General features: G+C 37.0%; 1 long non-coding RNA gene across 2 annotated transcripts; it reads right to left on the reverse strand.

Moving 5' to 3' along the window:
- Window positions 1-348: 348 nt before the first annotated feature.
- LOC112678457 (uncharacterized) lies at window positions 349-18176 on the reverse strand. Of its 2 annotated transcripts, none has more exons than XR_003147592.3 (3): window positions 17768-18176; window positions 15809-15975; window positions 349-1787 (listed from the first exon to the last, which is right to left on the reverse strand). It is a non-coding gene; the product is annotated as an uncharacterized LOC112678457 (long non-coding RNA). The 2 variants fall into 2 exon arrangements; XR_003147590.3 differs by having other exon boundaries at window positions 349-1790.
- Between the last annotated feature and the right edge of the window lie 688 nt (window positions 18177-18864).

Raw genomic sequence — 18864 nt, forward strand, 5'->3', positions numbered from 1 at the left:
ACTCGCTTGTGTGTGGGCACACACACTGTCTATGTCTCAAATAAATAAATAAAATCTTAAAAAAAGAAAAAATTCCAATGTATCTATAATCAGAACCCAACACTGAATTAAATAATTAAGAAAAAGAAGAGACTAAGAAATCAAGTTGGTTTTCCAAGTTATTTTTTGAAATGCAATATTCTAAAATGAATAGAAATCTTTTGAATTATCTAGTTAGAATGTTAAGGTCAAAATATAATAAAAACATTTAAGAATAACAAAGGGGAAAAAAAGAATAACAAAGGAAAGAAAACTCGGACAGTGATCGGAACACACCATCAGTGAGAACATATATTTTGTATCCCACATAGTGTCTTGATTCTTCTTAGCACTGAGAAAGTTTGTTGTATGAATTAATCTTCACCTGCTAGTTCATTATCCATGTCACATACATCCAAAGGTGGGGAATAAAGGGGCAGGGGTAGAATCTCATTTTCCTAGAGAATTATCTTTCAATCACTTCATGTAAAAAAGACAAAACACTAGCTGTAAGTTTTTACAGATGTGACATGAGGTTCTTCTTCCTTTTTCTATAACTATTTCTTCAGGTCAGAGGTGCACTGCATTAATTCTGGTTTGCGTGTTGAATATCAATGTAGGAAGGTATTTAGACAAAGGATTGATTGAATAGCTCAAAGAACTTTGAGACATTATCATATTAATGCAAAGGTCCAAGAACATGGAAGAGGAAAGGGATATGTTGATAGAGGTTAGCAAAAGATGCTTTCGTTGTGTGTAATCTCAGCACAACTTTTGAATTGTGCATTCACACCAGAGATTTTGGTCAGTTTCAGTTTCCTGAGCATGTGCTTTCTTTCCAGTTAAACAATATGCAGTAAACCTGCTTGTCTACAATGGTTACCCTGGGAAGGTGCCCTCCCATGTGAGCAAACTATATCTCTATGAATCCAAGGTAAAATACTGAGATGATTATGCCCCTCTGCTTTTAGAATCTAACACTATATTTTCAAGTGCTCTGTGTGGCTCTTAGCTTCAATGGTATAGTCACACTCCTAGGGATCACAAACAGAAAGTGTATATCAGAGGCGTTTTTCAAAACTATGATTAATTTTGAAACGTGTACATTTATTTTTGCCAGCAAATTTTGACTCATCTAGTTCTTGGCATTCACCTCCAGGATTTTGGCAGATAACGTTATTTTCTATCAAAAGAAGAGATATTTCCTTTCTCTGGCCATGTGTATTTTGAAAATTAAAGACTTAATTGTTTATCATCTAATGTAAAGACTCATTTTCCCTATTAGGATTTCCACCGAATGGGGTCAATGACAGACACTGACTACAATTTGACTCTCTGGTAGCTCCATAGAATTTTTAGAGAAGTCACATAAAATCTGGCTTCTTACATGTTTCACTTTCCTAACTTGTTTCTTTTGTCTGGCTTCTTTCAAATTTGTCATGATGTGTATTTTGTGCTGTAATACCATCTTATATTTAAAAAATGGAAAGGCTTTAAAGTCATGCTTTTACTTTAAAAGTGTCCCAATTGTCCCAAAGGTAGGAATGTATCCAGTGATGCTGTGCAGAATGGCTTTTTGACTTAACCAAAAGAGGGGGTTACTTTTCACTCACAAAGTGTAACTTCCAAGTTAGGTGGCCCAGGTATTGTGTGGTGACTCCATGATGTCACTGGGTATTCAACCCCTTTCCAGTTCTCGTCTCCACCACCTTTAGGGTGACAGCCATAGTCTCATGTTTTGAAGAACAACGCTGGTGCTGGGTTTTCACCTGCTTCAAGCAAGAAGAAGCACATAGGAGAAAGGGAAAAGTGATTTATGTCAGCTAATCTGTTCTTGTTAAGAGCAGCAACACCCTCTCTCCCCTAGTGGCTTGTGATCATACCTCTTTAGCCAGAACTGAAACCCCTGACAATCCCCAAGTTGCAAAGGAGGCCAGAGTATATAAATATTTGGCTGGGCATATTCTGTCATAAGCAAAATCAGGGAATATGAGTTGTTGTTAGGCAGCTAGCAGTGGTTGACATATGCAGAAACACTAAATTAATTTAGAATTAGCAATCAATAGACTGTTTCAGTGGATGCCTCTTCATATGCCTTTTATTTTTTAGAATAAAGATCTAAGTAAATAGACAGTGATGATAATGGTACTGCAGCCATGAACTAGCCCTCTTGCTGACCAAGAAATTGAGTGTTAAATGGGAAAATAAGGCAACAACACATCCTAACCATACACTCTCATCTGGACCATAGGCCCCCTCCAACTAGCAATCCTGCTCTGTACCTTTGATGTGCACAAGATGTCAAAGCAACCAACTCAAATGTGACACTGACCACTGCAGGTTATGTCAACCAAAATTTCTGATAGTTTCACGAAATTAAATGGCCTGACTTTCTTGCACAGTTGGTTTTGCATTTGCTTTGATTTTTTGTGACTTATTTGAATTATCATTTCCATTAGAATATTAGTGGTGTGTTTTCTGAAGAAGCATCATAATCTTCCCAGGAAGTAAACATGCCTTCTTCCTTGTGTTTCAACCAGATAGATAACTGGCTCCTGGTGAAATTAGTCTGAAGGAAGGACAAACCTTTACTTTCTCTCGTGTATTCACTTATAACTGGATCAGCAAGCACTCAAAGGAAGATTTCCAGAAGTTATAATTCCAATGAAAGTCTTATCACTCTTAATAATTTAGATCTCAATGTTTCTTTAATTTCACTTGGAAAAAAATTATAGTTTCCAGAGGAGCACATTTCCAATTATAGCCTAAATTTACCTAATTGTCCAGGACTAACGAAAGCTTTCAAGACACATTATATAAAATGCATAAATAAAAATTTTACATAACTTTTCCCCAGTGTGTTCAATATTCATGCAAGTTAGTTTAAACCTATGATCAAATTGTTTTTATAAAATATTAATCTTATTGTATACATCACCTCATAAACTGTTTACTGTTTTCTACATTTTAATGAATATAAGCTTATTTATACTCAAAATGGAAAACAAATTTCCATGTGTGAGATAATACAGTTTTAGAATTCCTTGGAGGAATGAAGCAAAAAGAGTGAAAACAACCAAGCTGTATGGCCCAGGTGAGTTGCTCATTCTCTCTGCCTGTTTCCTCATTGATCATGCCTCCCTCCCAGGATGCGGTAAAAGGCAACTGAGAGGTAATATGTCAGCAGAGGGACCAGCATAAAAAAGTGCCTGATGGCTGTTAACTCCCTTACTTTTCCTACACCCTCCATAATTTGTCGCATATTTCTCACCCCACCTATACTTTCTTCCCCACTCAACTCTTCCCTTTGACCCAACCAGCTTCCTGATGCCTTGTTGACAGTCCATGCTCCTTGTCAATGCTACTCCCCTTCTATTCAGTGTCTATTGTCCTCTCTAAGTATGCAGAATGCATTCATCTTCTCATGGCACTTGCAAGCCCTGCTTCCTCCAACACCCCTCTCTGTGCTTCACAAAGCCATTTTACCGTTCTCTGAACTCTGCTAATGTAAATGTCTTTACCACTCATTTTGACACTTAAATCTGGTCATGAGCACACACACAGTGCTTTGAGATCAGCAAATGTTATCTACTGCACTATGGAGGGAAAAAACCATTACACAATGTAATTCCCTCTGTATCACCTACCATAAACAATATTGACAATTGTGGATAATGATTATTTTGAAGCTTAGAAGTAAACAGTCACCCTGCTGTGATAAAAGAAGAAGAAGCAAGTGAAGTCAGTTCCAACGTGGGGGGAGGGGTCCTCCCCACAATCACAAAGTAATCCTTAGATACTTGCAAGGGGTCTGAGAATTCAGCTACACTCTGACACTATCCATTCAGAGATAGTATCAAATTCTACAGATTAAGAGTTCAGTCACACAATACTGCCCTAATCCCCCACTTTGGAGGCTAGTTTCAAGCCCCAGGCTGTTAACCTGTTACTTCTGAACATTGGCTGCAGATTGGAGGTTCCATTGACCTCTGTGCTGGAGTAGCTCTCAGAACTCAGGGAAACACTTAGGTTCACCAGTTTATTTAAGGATGTGATAAAGGATACAAATCAGCAGCCAGAGGAAGGCATATGTAATGAGGCATGGTGAAGAGGCATGAAGCTTCCATGCCCTCTCCAGGAGCACCACTTTTCTGGCATTTCCATTGGGTTCACCAACATGGAATGTCTGGGAACCTGGTCCTTTTAGGGCTCTTGTGAAGGCTTAACCGCATAGTCATGATTTACTAAGTGATTGGCCATTGGCTGTTTCAACCTCTAGCCTCTCTCCCCTCCCTAGAGGTCTGGGAAGCTCTAATCCATATGCTTGGTTGATCTTCCTGGCAAGAAGCCCCAGCTGTTGGGGGAAGGGAGGGTGGAATGTCCAGGTGTCACCACCATTAACATGACAAAAGATAACTTTCATTGCCTTCCTTACCAGGAAAGTCCAAGAGTTTTAGGAGTTGTGGGTGAGGAACTGGATGAAGACCAAATACATATAAGGAATATGTTTTGGTCATCTGAATAACCAAACATATATATTTTATAAATCGCAATGTGACAGGCCACATACTCCCCTGGCAAGTGATAGTCCCCATAGTTGTGTTGGACTAAGTGTGAATCTGCTGCATAAATAATTAAAAATTTGAAAAGTAACACAAGGAATTCCAGTTTCTGGTTTCACATAGGAAACTTGGACATCACCACTTGTCCCAAAATTTGGACAAACTGAAAAACGAATAATATTTCTTAGATCTGTAAGAGAAGTGAAGTTTCAGGGCAAAAGTCTACCCCCAAATGTTAGAGAAAGCAAGAAGCAAAAACAGATTTGCAACCCACCAGAGCAGAAACTCAGGAGCTGCAATCTGTAGAGGAACTGCAGCAGTGTAGGAAAAGCTAAACCGTACTTGAGGAATTACTGGATGCTCAGAGTGGACAAGTCTGAGAGCTAAAAACATAAAAACACCAAAAGCACATGGTCCTGTGGGGAGGGGAGGAGGAAATTTTGTGTTTTACCTCCAGGACCTTGGCCATCAAGTTCTCCCAGTAGGTATGAAGGAAAAAAAAATCCCATGCTTCTAGCAGGAAGAAGGGAAATGGAGAACCACTTTTGAAATACACCAGAGCACTCCAGTCTCCCCAACAAGATCAACCCTAGGGAGAAACTACTTAACCTGCCTGTTGGGGTTTCATCGGAGCCTAACTGACCTGGCAGAAAAGAAAAATGATCAACTCCAGCAAGTTCTAACCATCCTGTCCTACACCTAAGGGGAGTAGGGGGGATAACTGAGAAATGCTTATGATATGTACCCAATGAAAAACTGTGCCAAAGACCTTAACAGACATCTCATGAAAGAAGATACGCAAATGGCAAATAAGTGTATGAAATACGCTCCACATCCTATGTTACTAGGGAAATGCACATTAAAATGACAATGAGATACCATTATATACCTATCAGAATGGCCAAAATCCTGAACACTGATAACAACCAGTGCTGGAGAAGATATGGAACAACAGGAATTCCATTCATTGCTGGTGGGAATGCAAAATGGTAGAGCCACTTTGGAAGACAGTTTGGTGGTTTCTTACAAAACTGGACACATTCTTACATATCATAGGATCCAGCAATCGTACACATAACCCTGCATAACCCTGCACGCAGATTTTTATAGCACCTTTATTTGTGATTGCCAAAACATTGAAGCAGCTAAGATGTCTATCAGTGGGTGAATTAATAAATGAAATGTGGCACATCCAGACAATGAAATTATTATTCAGCACTAAAAAGAAATGAACTATCAAACCGTGGAAAGACTTGGAAGAACCTTAAATGTGTATTATTAAATGAAAGCCTCATTGCTAATCTGTTACTCATATTACTAACCTGAAAGCCTACATACTGCATGATTTCAACCATTGGACATTCTGGAAGAAGCAAAACTATAGAGACAGCAAAAATATCAGAGGTTGCCAGGCACTGGGGAGGGGGGAAGAAGGGAATGAATAGGTGAAACACAGGATTTTTAGGGCAGATGATACTCTGTATGATGATACTATATGTATGATACTACAATGTATGATAGTATGATACATACTGTATGATATTATAATGTTGGATATATGTCATTATGCATTTGTCCAAACTCACACAGAATATACAATACCAAGAGTGAACCCTAATGTAAACTATGAAATCTGGGTGATAGTGATTGCCAGTGAGGGTTCATCAATTGTAAAAAATACATCATCTGGTGGCGATGTCGATGGTGGGGGAGGCTGGGGATGTCTGGAGGGCATGGGGGATGGGGCCAATCTCTGTGCCACTCTTGACTTTTCTGTGAACTTGTAACCACTCTACAAAACATAACGTCTTTTTAAAAATGACCCATATTTGGTAGGTTTACTTTTAAAAGCATTCGTTTAAACATATGTTAGTGTTTTAAAGAGAATTTGAAAAGTTTGACGCAAACAGTCAAGGAAACACGGCATTCTTTTTTTTTTTTTTTTTTTTTTTTTGGCTACGCGCAAACCCAGGCCGATGAAAAGGCCTCATCGAGAGATGTGGAGGAAAACCTGTGGTCAGAGGAACATTTGGAACTACTGTTCAGACATTTTGGTATGTAGCAAACCCCAGAATTGTCTAAGAAAATTTATTTTGCAACACTCTGCCAAGTCCCAAATGCCAGAGAATCTTGGCAGACGCCTGGGGAATTCAGTGTATCTGCTCCGAATCGCTTTCCAGAGACTGGGCTTTGGGATGTTCCCTGTAGCAGTGTTGAAAGGAAGCAAAACTGCTCAGATATCATCCTATTTTAGAAACAATGCCAACAACCAAATGTGCTTTGAGTTCTACTATGGAAAGATCCTCGTTAATAATGCCTTTTTATTCTATTTGGGTTTTTTGTCATTTTACAGTTGCATGTTGAGGGCACAGTGCTATAGGTGAAGTTTCTTTTCTATTCTGGCCTATGTCTGGAGAGAGGAATTAAGCTACATAAAATGCTCAGAGTGGACCCTCTGTTTGTATATTAATTTGTTACATTTAAATGGTTATACCTAACATATCACTGACGGATCAAAGCTTTTGGATAATGCTCTGCATTTCATTCTTCTAGGATGTTTCTTATCAACAGTGAAAGGATGATAATTTCTCTAGTCAATGTAGTAGACCTTCACACAGATGGAACTCATTATTTCATAGGCAGGGGGTTAACAATCTAAATGCTATAGTAAACTATAATTCTTTTGAGGCAGGGGAGGAGCAGAGGGGGAGAGGAGAGAGAATCTTAAGCATGGAGCTAGTTGTAGGGCTCAATCTCACAATCTTGAGATCATGACCTGAATTGAGACTGAGCACTCAAGTGCCTCATAAACTGCAATTTATCTATTGGAACAAAATCTTTAAAAATATGACTTTGTGATTTTAGAGTTAATTTGGACATGTCTTGTGAACTTGGGTCCTAACATATATTTTTCTGAAAAAAAATTTATGGCTTTCTCAGTAATGTGGCCTCATCACCTGACCAATGGCAATACTCATGCAAAACCACAAATACACACTTTTCTTTAGGAGTATTTTTCAGATAAAGGAATCTGATCTCTTTGAGAGTAACTGATTTCATTTTGAGCATTTTGAGAAAGTATCCAGCAGTATGAGGAATTTCTTATTATTGCTAATAAGCAATGATACATAAGAAAACGTCTAGGGTAATGCTGAAAGGACAAAGAACCATCTTAAAGCTGTTGTTTGTAGTCAAGATGTAAATAGTTGAATTACATTAAGTTACTATTTCTAATTAAAACGAGTTGCATCTGTGTCTACAAAATGCCATCAATTCACAATGACATTCAAAGAGATAAAAGTTAAAAATGAAGTATATAAGAGCTACTCCTAATACAATTGAAGGAAATATTATAGGGCATATTTATTTTGATGAACTTTACTTGGGTATTGATGCATTTGGGGATTTAATTTTTTTTATCAGATACCTGTTTATAAAGTATTGATATGTACTTTTCTTTTAGGAGATGGCAAAACACTGGAAATTTGCAGTAGGCTGAATAGTTCTAGAAAAATATGGGGTTTTCCTAAGAATAAAAAGAACAAATGACCACTTGTGGTCAACACTTTAACAAGGTGGAAGAGGTCCCATTGTGAGTGGTAAACTGATAGATTAGCCACTTGTCCAAATAAAAAACTGTAGAAATAAATCACTGTAAAGATGCCTTTTCTCCCATTTCCTGGGAGATAAGATCTCGAGAATAACTTTACTAATTTTAACAAAATACCAATCAGACAGACATAGATTTGTAGAATTGTTAACAGGTCAGGTCAATACAAGATATTGATGTAGCAATGGATTACAAAACTTGAAGACACATCATTTAGTTAACAGAAACTAAAATCCATGGGAGAGACAAGAGCTTTAAAAGTTCCTTGGATGTAAAACTGAAGTTTATCTATGCAACAAGGACCCAGCTTGAAGACCAGAAACAAGACAGAGAACTTGCAAATGCAATTTGGTAAGATTGCTGAAAGCTGAGGAAGATACAGAACCACGCAAGTCCTGAGATGACATAGAAATAAGTATCAAGAGGCAGGATGCTGTGTGGGGTCCCTGGGAGATACTGCTGCATGGCCGCTCCAAGCCCGGCTTTGTGCACCAGCCAGCTGCTCACTTCACTCCCGGGAGTCTCCTCTCTTGTCTTCATTGATCAAAGCCTTTCTGAATTCTTCAAGAGACAGATTTTCCAGCTGTTACTCCCCAGGTAGGCTTCTTATAGGATAGCTATCTTATACTACTTTGGAATTTGGGAAAACAGGCCAAACAGGACTCCTTGTGTTAGAGGAATTATGACTCATGTGTAACAGCTTACCACCTTCTAGGCCAGCTGGCTATGTCCATTCCAGAAAGACAAGGGTAAAAGGGCAGAGGATTTCACAAATACAGGCCTACCAGTGTATGCCATTTCTATTTCTGTAGGCAACAACAATGCCTTGGAGACTTACTTTGCTCATTGGTGAAATGGGTCTGCTTCAGTATTTTACAGAATTATTGTGAGATTAAAGAGAGAACATACATGGGGCTGCCCGACATTCTAGAAGTGGCAGTAGAATCTGAGCAGAATCTCACTGCTCTATAATGGACAGTCCTGTAACAACATAAGATTAGAAGCAGAGTCCATGCTGACATTTCTGTCTTCTCTCCTCTAGTCCTGCATCCTCATTATTGTTCCGCACCCCTGTCATAGTTACTATTTCTATCTTCTCTTTACCTACTCATCTTTTTAACTAGAAATCCAGGAATATTACTATTATAACACTACCACTAACAATGATTACCATCTTTTTATTGAGTGCCACTCTGTGCCAGGAATAGTGCTAGATGCTTTACAAACATTATTTCATTTTATTGTCATAATCCTCACAAAGTAACTGTAATTATCACCATTTTACAGATGAAATAAGCCAGAAGAGATAACTTCAAATAAACTTTATATTGTCAAAAGGCTATATAATGACCAAACTGAGTTTCCAATGCCAATCTGACTCGAAAACACTTGTTTTTTTGCTGCTACGCTCTTTGTGGAGCATGGTGTGCAGAACATGATAGCACAGCCTTTTTCAAACTGTAGGTCAAAGCTACTATAAAGAAATGAGATAATAAACACATTAGAGCACATCATATATAGTATTATTCTATAAAAATGTTCATTTATGAGTGTGTGCGTGTGTGAATAGGACCACAATATAAATTGGATTCTCACTGTTGTCATAGTAAACAACGCCTGAAAGTCTCTGCTATTATATTTGCCAGCAATACCACTCAGTCTCCAAAGAAGGATCTATAAAACCAAAGGGTTGTACCATGATGCAATGTATTATGGGAAGAAAATGTTAGAATCTTGATTGGATCTATTTGGTTTTAGTGTGAAAAATAAGAAATGTTAGCACCTGTGTTTCATATAATAAACAAAGTTAGAAGAAATCAGGCATTTATTACATGCTTTTAACTACATGAACTTTTACAAAATGGACAGGTATCTAGAAACACCTATATCCTATACGTGGTGTTTCATGGCCATGCAATAGGTAAGGACAAATGGAAATTTGACAAGAAGTCATACAAAGAAACCCCCCGCAAAACAAACAAACAACCAAACTAAATTATCAAGAAGACTGTTCAGAATATGGATTTGCATTCACTATCCTTAATGATAAAAAATTTCTTAAACTATGCATGGTATCCTCAGATACTAACAAAAAGTGGTATGAGGTCATGCCATAACAGTGTGGAAGGCATTTAAAAACTGAACAAATAAGTTATGAAAAACAAATGTCTACATATTTTTATCAAGTTCAAATTATTTCACACACAATCCACTTAGCCAAAGTTTATGCTAAAGGTTTAAAAGTTTGGATTTTACTAATAGCAGAAGACAAACAGCCACATCCTGTTAGAGAAACATTCATTCTTCCTATTATAGCAATGAAAGTGGCTGAAGTCACAAATGGATAACAACATGAAGGCAAAGTAAAGTGCAGTCCTTTGTGAGTAAATAAATACTCAAATTATTGAGATAAGCAGAGAAAACATTGCTTGAAGTTGAAAAAGCTTGTATTAGAATAAATCATGCAGTTTTGGACAAACGTTAACTACACAGTTAATTGTAAGCAAACAGATGTTTCTAATATGTCATAGCTATGGTATTTAATAGCATAATAAATCAGTTATAAAATGCAAGAAAAGCCACTTTTTGTGTGGATCGCTAAAGGAAAGAGGAACCAGAGAAGGTATAAGAAGTAAATGATCCTTTTAATAAAAAAAAAAGTTGTCCATAAGTACTTCATCAGGCCTCATCGCCCTCCTGTCTACTGGCTCCAAGTAGACCATATCGGCTTTCCCGCCTGGCTTTGTATCTATGGGTGACCTGTGGTATATGGAAAAGTAACAGGGTGATCAGAGTGAGAGACGCACAAGATGTTTTTATAGTCTGCAGTTGGAGGGTTTGAAAAACCCAACAAAATGTAATTCAATATTTGTTTATTGGCTCTTTTTTGACAGATTGTTGAAATTAAATGAATTGAAAGGAAAAAAATTCCATATTTCATGGAAAAGATGTAAATGTGTAATCACTAATGAAGCAGTTACTTTGACTATAATAAAAAAGGATGTCAGGATAAGACTAAAGAGCTAGAACTTCTCACAATAATTTTTCACTGAATTATTCATAGGCGAGTTATTGTAGCAAAGAAGTCACAACCAGAAATGCACAAAGTTCTACAGGCCAATATCTATATCTATATAGTTAAATTTTACAGTAAGACCTTTAAAACATGATAGAATATTGGCAGTTTTTTTTTATTGAAACAGGAAATGATCATTAAGTATTTTAAATATATGATTCACTTATTATTTCCTGGCAAAGCAGCTAAAAGAGTTGTTGAACTTAAAGATATTACTTTTTAAAATAAAAAAATGGCATTCCACATTTGCAGACATTTTCTATAATTTGATGTATTATGTTACTAGGCACCGGTTTTTAAAATGCATCTAATAACTCTCTAAAGATTCAAATAAATTTTAAAAAATGCATGCGATTTTACTACTTTTCAAATGAAACCCAAGCTATAGAAAGAGAATTTAAAAAATAGCTTCCTAGGGATCCCTGGGTGGCGCAGCGGTTTGGCGCCTGCCTTTGGCCCAGGGCGCGATCCTGGAGACCCGGGATCGAATCCCACATCGGGCTTCCGGTGCATGGAGCCTGCTTCTCCCTCTGCCTATGTCTCTGCCTCTCTCTCTTTCTCTCTCTGTGACTATCATAAATAAATAAAAATTAAAAAATAAAAAATAAATAAAAAATAGCTTCCTAAAAATATTTCCTCCATCATAATATTAGGTGTTGAAAACAGTATTTGTGCTACTCATAAAAATATTTGTGAATATAGACTTAGAAAAATTGGACACCGTTTTCTAACCTCTGTAAAAATTTCAAATGAATAATTGCAGTGGATATTCATTCTATTTGCTAAAAGGTAAATTGAACACCTTCTTTGTTAGTTTATAAGAACAACTGATTGACATAATTACTAGCTGAATTTCAACAAAAAAAAATCTTTGCAGTGGGTGAATGGCACTGAAAAAATCAATTTCAAAATCCAGTTAGTACAAACAACAATGTACTTCCTCTCTTTGGATTTACACATAATTTTGTGAAGTGTCTTTCACAGCTATAGATGGCCATCAAACCCAAGGATTAAAAAAAAAAAAAATCCAAATGAAAACCAGCACTTCAAAAGGATGTAAGAGTAAGTATTGTAAGTGTTGAACTAAGTAAGTGTATTACTTATAATAATTCTAACTACAAATATACCAAAAATGTCAGTCTTGACAATGTAGAGCTTTATTTCTCATGCATTGTCCCAGGATGGGAGTCCTAGGTCAGTAGGCGACCTTCCTTAGTGTGGTGATTTAAGGAGCTCAGACTTCTGTTGCTTGGCTCTACCATCCCCTATGGCGTTGCATATATATATCCAGTTAGTGGAAACATAAAATAGGAAAACATTGTTTCTTAAAAGCTTTATTGTGGAAGTGGCATATTCATTGAATAAAAAGTTGTAGGGCAGGATACTTGTGCTTTTTCATCATACCACAATTTACTAATGAAAGTGACTAGTCTGATAAGATTCCATCCTCACCAAGCTATCAAACTTGATGTTATCAATCACAGGACAAATGACATATGTGCCTTCTCACAGAATGCAATGGAAAGCACATATCACCTCTGTGGTACTCTTGTCAAAAATTCTAACCCAAGTCTAATCATGAGAGGGAATAAAATCAGATGGACCCAGATTGTAGGACATGCTATAAAACAACTAGTCTGGACACCAAAAATGTCACTATGACAAAAGGCACAATATGGTAGAAAAGGATCATTTTAGATTAGAAGAGACAAAATGGTCCCTGACTGGATACAGGATTTAAAAAAAATTATAAATGATATTTTGGGTAACTGCAAAATTTTAAGTATATACTGCTAATACAATATTGTACCTAATACAATATTAGGTAATATAGGGAATATTGTATCAATGTCAAATGTCTTGGGTATGAAAATAGTATTGTGTTTATGTAGGAAAATGTTAGGAGATACATACTTAGATATTTATTTATTTATTTATTTATTTATTTATTTATTTATTCATACTTAGATATTTAAAGGTGAAATGTCATGATGTTTATTTGCCACTTATTCTGAAATTCTTACCAAAAAAAGTATGTATGTTTGTATGCATATATGTAGGTGTGTATTTATATATGTGTGTATCTGTGTATCTACCTGGAAAAAAAGATAAAGTGCATGTTGTAAAATGTTATAATTAGTGAATCTCCATAAAAGATACACAGGTGTTCACTGTAGCAGTCTTTCCATTTTCTATAGATTTGAGAATTTTCAAAGTAAAATGTGAGAGAAAAAGGATATGTATCACTTGCTTGACATATTTACATAATGCTTGATTTTATTATCAGTGTTGGCTTTTATAAATGCAAAGTCATACTTGTACTTACAGCTAAACCTTTTGTTTACAAATATAAATTAATTTAAAAGACCTTAGGCAAGGAAGCTTTTATATTAGAGAGAGGAAGAAAAAGAAAGATAAATTTCAGTTAAACTAATATTTCCAGGCAGATATAAAAAATATAGGAAAGTGAACAAAATGTAACTAATATAAAATAACATTTCTATGGTGTTTCTAATCTTGACATTCAGCAGATTAGCTGTTATTTAAAAATGACTTTGTATTTTTTGACTGATAGCTAAAGGAAGTGACCCAAAAGCAACTGTATGTGCTACACGAAGCCAAACTACCTGAGAAAATTTAGGCGCACATAATCTATTAAGAAAAAAAGTATTTGTAATCACTAAAAATAGTAGTAAACAAGTCACCCAGTTTTCATGTCATTTCATTTTATTTTTACTACATTTTGGAGTTTGCATATAGGTCTTCTTTTTCTTATAGCTTTGGCTCAAAGCCAAGGACATGAGGAAGAGCTAGCATTTCTAGACACCATGTGGGTGGGTGGGAAAATGTGGCAGCATGCTTGTCCATCCAAGTGTCTCCCCAGTTCTTTCTTAAATCGGGTATGTTACTGGCTAAGCAAGCCAGACTTGCAGAACCTTCTCCAAAACACTTGATTTCAAGTGTACTTGGTCACATCTCTAGTTTGGAGATTAGGGATTTCAATTTTATTTCTGTTTACTATTTTAGACTATTAGCATTCTTTACTAAATGCATTTTAAAAATCTGTACGTTTTTTTTTTTCACCACAAACGGCTGTTATTTAACTGATCACTTTAAAAAATTCAATGCCCTGGGATGCCTGGGTGGCTCAGTGGTTGAGCATCTGCCTTCCATTCAGGGTGTGATAGGGTCCTGAGTCTGAGTCCCAAATAAGGCTCCATGCAGGGAGCCCTCTGCCTGTGTCTCTGCCTTTCTCTATGCCTCTCATGAATAAATAAATAAAATCTTAAAAAAAATTCAATGCCCAAAAAAGATAAAGAAGAAAAAAGAAACAAAAAAAGTATTTAGTACAAAGGGAGGAAATTTTTACCACATAATGTGTGGCACTGCGAGTAAGACCATCTGACACACAAAGGAGGAGTCTCTGTGGCCCATGGAGACTCTGTTTTTTTTATGTCCATTTGGGAGAATGTTGATCAATGATGTTACTCAGAGCTGGCTGGCCAATGAGCTTCAGAGTCAGGACACTAGTGTATTGCATAGGGAGGGCGTCATGGCATTCGATTCTACAATGAGTTTACAGGAGCCCTGTTAAAATATTTCTTACAGGCTGCCTAAGGATCATTTGCTATCTAACTATATGTTGTCATCTAGAAAACACACTCAATGGTAATTACCGTCCTGCATGAGAAAGGTTAGCACAGCATGGTTGGAGAGGCGAGCCCCTTCCCAGACCACATTAATTGGAAGTGACAGTGATTACCTCCCTAACCATCCATACTACCTACTTCTCATTTGGAAGAAAGAAGAAATTCTTCATGGTGAATTTTCTTCTTTTTACTCACGTTGTTCTAAAGCAGGTAGGTAATCTATAACTCACCAGATTGAAGGGGTGTTTTATGCTTTAAACAGAAATCTGAACTAGAATGTTAATATTTGAAGCATTGAAAAATAGCAGTACATAAAGTCAGAAGAGAACACTCAATGGGGTAACTCGGTCCGTACGTCCTCACAGTAAAGATCCTCACATCTATGTGGGAGTTTGGGAGGAAACAAGCATGATGTGCTCAGTATTAAATTTTGAAAAAAATAACTTGAAATAAATATTTCCCAATATTAATTCTGGATTTAGGAAGTAATATGTACTATTATTATTATTAAGGCTCCTTTCTCAGTGTTTGCATGAATAATGACATTAATAATGACATTAAGTTTTTTTCCACTAAGTTATTTTTTGACAGCTGTACTTTACTTGGCCAGAGTCCATGCAGGGGTGTAGTTTACATCTGTAACAGACAAAGGCATCTTCCATTTGAGGAACGTGATCATTCTTATAAAACAAAACTCAAGTATTCCAGCATAAGAGCATATTTGGGAAAGGGGAGGTTGGGAGAAACTCCAGAAGACAATTTTATGAATGCACATTCATATGTCCCAGCCTACTTAGCATGAAATTTCTTTAACAAAAACAATTAAAAATAATTTACTTAAAACAATAGTTTAATATGTACAGAATTATTTTTTAAAAAGTCTTTAAAATACCTTGTTAGTAATATTTTAAGTGAAGATTTTAAAAAATGGTAGGGTTTTCCTTTTTGTTATTTCATCATTGTTGGTTCCTAGTTTGGACTGACATTGGAGTACATGTGTAAAGTGTATGCTGCTTTATTGACATCTCAGATCTTGAAAAATCACAGTGTTTAAAGTACCTATGAAGACAGTAATTTCTCTTTAAACAACTGAATGAACAGTTTAAACTAGCATAGACACTATATTCACAAGGCAATAAACAATTCACAAAACAAATAGATCTACTGAAATAAAAGTAAAACCAGAAATCCTTTAAAAAACATATATAAGGGGCACCTGAGTGACTCAGTCAATTAAGCATCTGACTCTTGATTTTGGTTTATGTTGTGATCTTGGAGTCTTGGAATTGAGCCCCACATTAGGGCTCTGGGCTCAGCAGTGAGTCTGCTTGGGATTCTCTCTCCCTCTGCCTCTGCCCCTCCCCCTGCTTGCATGTGTGCTCTCTCTTTCAATAAATAAATAAAAATCTTCAAAAAAGTAAAATAAAATAGGGTTGCCTGGGTGGCTTAGTTGGTTGAGAAGACAACTCTTGGCTTTGACTCAGGTGGTGATCTCCAGGTTAGGATTGAGCCCCTTGTCGGGCTCTGAGTTCAGTGTGGAGTCTGCCTCAGATTCTCTCTCCCTCTCCCTCCCACTCACTCTCTCTTTCTCTCTCTCAAATAAATAAAATATTTTTAAAAATACAAAATAAAATAAATAAAAAATGTATATAAGAAAAAATAAAAGGTAAATAAAATGATTTGAAAAACATAGTAATATTAGGAAGAAAATCTAAGAAAAAAATTTGCAGCTATCATGAAAATAATACTACAAAAAGTTATCATCTCAACTTATTGAATTAATTTGCTCCTGGTCTAATAGAATGGCTTGCAACTGATTTTTGTTTTAGACTATGGACTATTAGGAACACGTGTATCACAGTTCCCATGTTTCAAGGGAAAAGGAGTTAGAGATAATAATTAGTATCAGAGGACAAATAATTTTTTTAGGAATTACTTATGTATACACTTCAGCAGTAGGGATAAGGCACTTGACCTACAGATTATATGTATTTAAAACTAGTTATTGAAAAATCATAGGTTAAAATATTGTTGATGAAAGTCGACAATGCTTCCATTGGTGAATTTTATTTTTTAATTAAAAAAATATTTTATTTATTTATTTGACAGAGTGAGAGAGCACAAGCAGGCAGAGCAGTGGAAGAAGAGGGAGAAGCAGACTCCCTGAAGAGCAGGGAGCCCAAGGCAGGACTTGATCCTAGTACCCTGGGATCATGACCTGAGCCAAAGGCAAACGCTTATCTGACTGACCCACTCAGGCACCCATCCCCCCATGGTGAATTTTAAATGAATAGTCACCTAGATTGATTACATTAAAATGAATGAATATATCATTAAAAAATAAAACCCTGACCAACATAAGACAATTCTGACAATAATCCCTTGAGTATACTTCCCCACAAAAATATTGGAAATCCACTGCCTTTATATGGTCTGACAAACCAAATGAACATCTACAGATCAATAAATATTTGTATATGTTCCCACTTAAACTAACACTTTAATTCATGAATAATTACATTTAAGATGTACGTTTGATATGGTCAATGAGTTTGTTCAGTATAACAGAGACATATAGGAGGAGAAAAAAATGAGAACAAATAACATTTTAATTCTATTACTTTAGTTTGAGTTCCCTAAGAAGCAGACCTCAAATGGAATCAGAAGTGCAAGAGAATTTTTCAGGGAGGGAACAGAAGGTGAGGACAGGCTTCAGACTACAACACAGGAAAGAGATAGAGAGGGAAGTCTCAAGTCCAAAGAGACTTGAACAGCAGCAGAGTTCCAAGAAAGATTAGACCAGGCCAATATGGAAACCTCAGGCTAGTTACCACTTGATGTCTTCCCACACCTCAGCAAGAGGGGGATGGCCTTGCCCTTGTACCATTCCCATCCATAGCTAGCTAGAGCAGCCAGCAGAAGTGTGGCTTCAGAGCTCAGCAGTGGATGCAGCAGCTGGGACCATCTGATAACTCTGTCTCCAGGAGCAGGAGTCCTGAGTAGTGCATTTTCACTCCCACCAAAGTTTAAATTTTGCCTCACACAGATTGACTTCTTCATGTCAGTCTGGAGCTAACTTCTTCATGGTTCTGTGGGCCTCTTTCCTTAAAGGGAAGTGTAGAAGTCAAAGCTTAGTAGGAGGAACTGCAGCCCCCATTGCTATGGTTGGTCTGGGGGCTACAACTAGTTCTCATCTTTGCCATCCTGCATTAACCATTTTGAGTTTTTCTCATCCTCCACTATCACCTTGACCAGCCTTGGTGGCTTACCTGGTGATGTCACAAAAACCTTCCATCTTCAAAGTTCTGAGCTCTTGGCATCATACCCTTTTCAGGCCAAAGTTGTTGCCCATGTCCATTCAAAACTACCATGAGGCAATCCAGAGGCATCCAAGTGGACTACCCTACTCCTATTTAAGAGCAGCCTCTTTCTCCTGCAGATCAGGGTCGGCAACTCCTGCCACATGATGACTCATTTTTTGTCTACTGAACCCTGGGTATAAGGAGTCCAAATTTCCTTAGCATCAACCAAAGTTGCAATCTAATAGAACCCTTGTTGTGTTGCCTTGTAAGAGTGTGCTCCTCTAAGGACTAGAACCTCCATAGGCCTACAGTCACCTCTTTTGCTGTGAAGAGGATGCCCTAGATGAATGTTATGTTGTGTGGGCTTCTGTGTCTGTGAATCAGGCCTCATATAAGCACCAGATAGTGGTGTTGACTGAAGATTAGTGCCAAGCAACCCAAACCCATATCCTAAATAGGTCTCTGTTTGAGGATAAATTGCTTCTCATCCAGAGCAGAAAGGACCTAACATAGGTGGCTTGTCCAAGTAGCAGGTTGTTCTCCTTGAGTAGTTATCTCATATCAGGGACTTAGCTTAGGTCTCTATTGCAGACAATTGGACATTTAGAGGTAGCAGTAGCTAGTGCGGGCTTGCTAAGTGGGAGTG

Source organism: Canis lupus, chromosome 29 (assembly GCF_003254725.2).
Source record: "Canis lupus dingo isolate Sandy chromosome 29, ASM325472v2, whole genome shotgun sequence".
Taxonomy (NCBI): domain Eukaryota; kingdom Metazoa; phylum Chordata; class Mammalia; order Carnivora; family Canidae; genus Canis; species Canis lupus.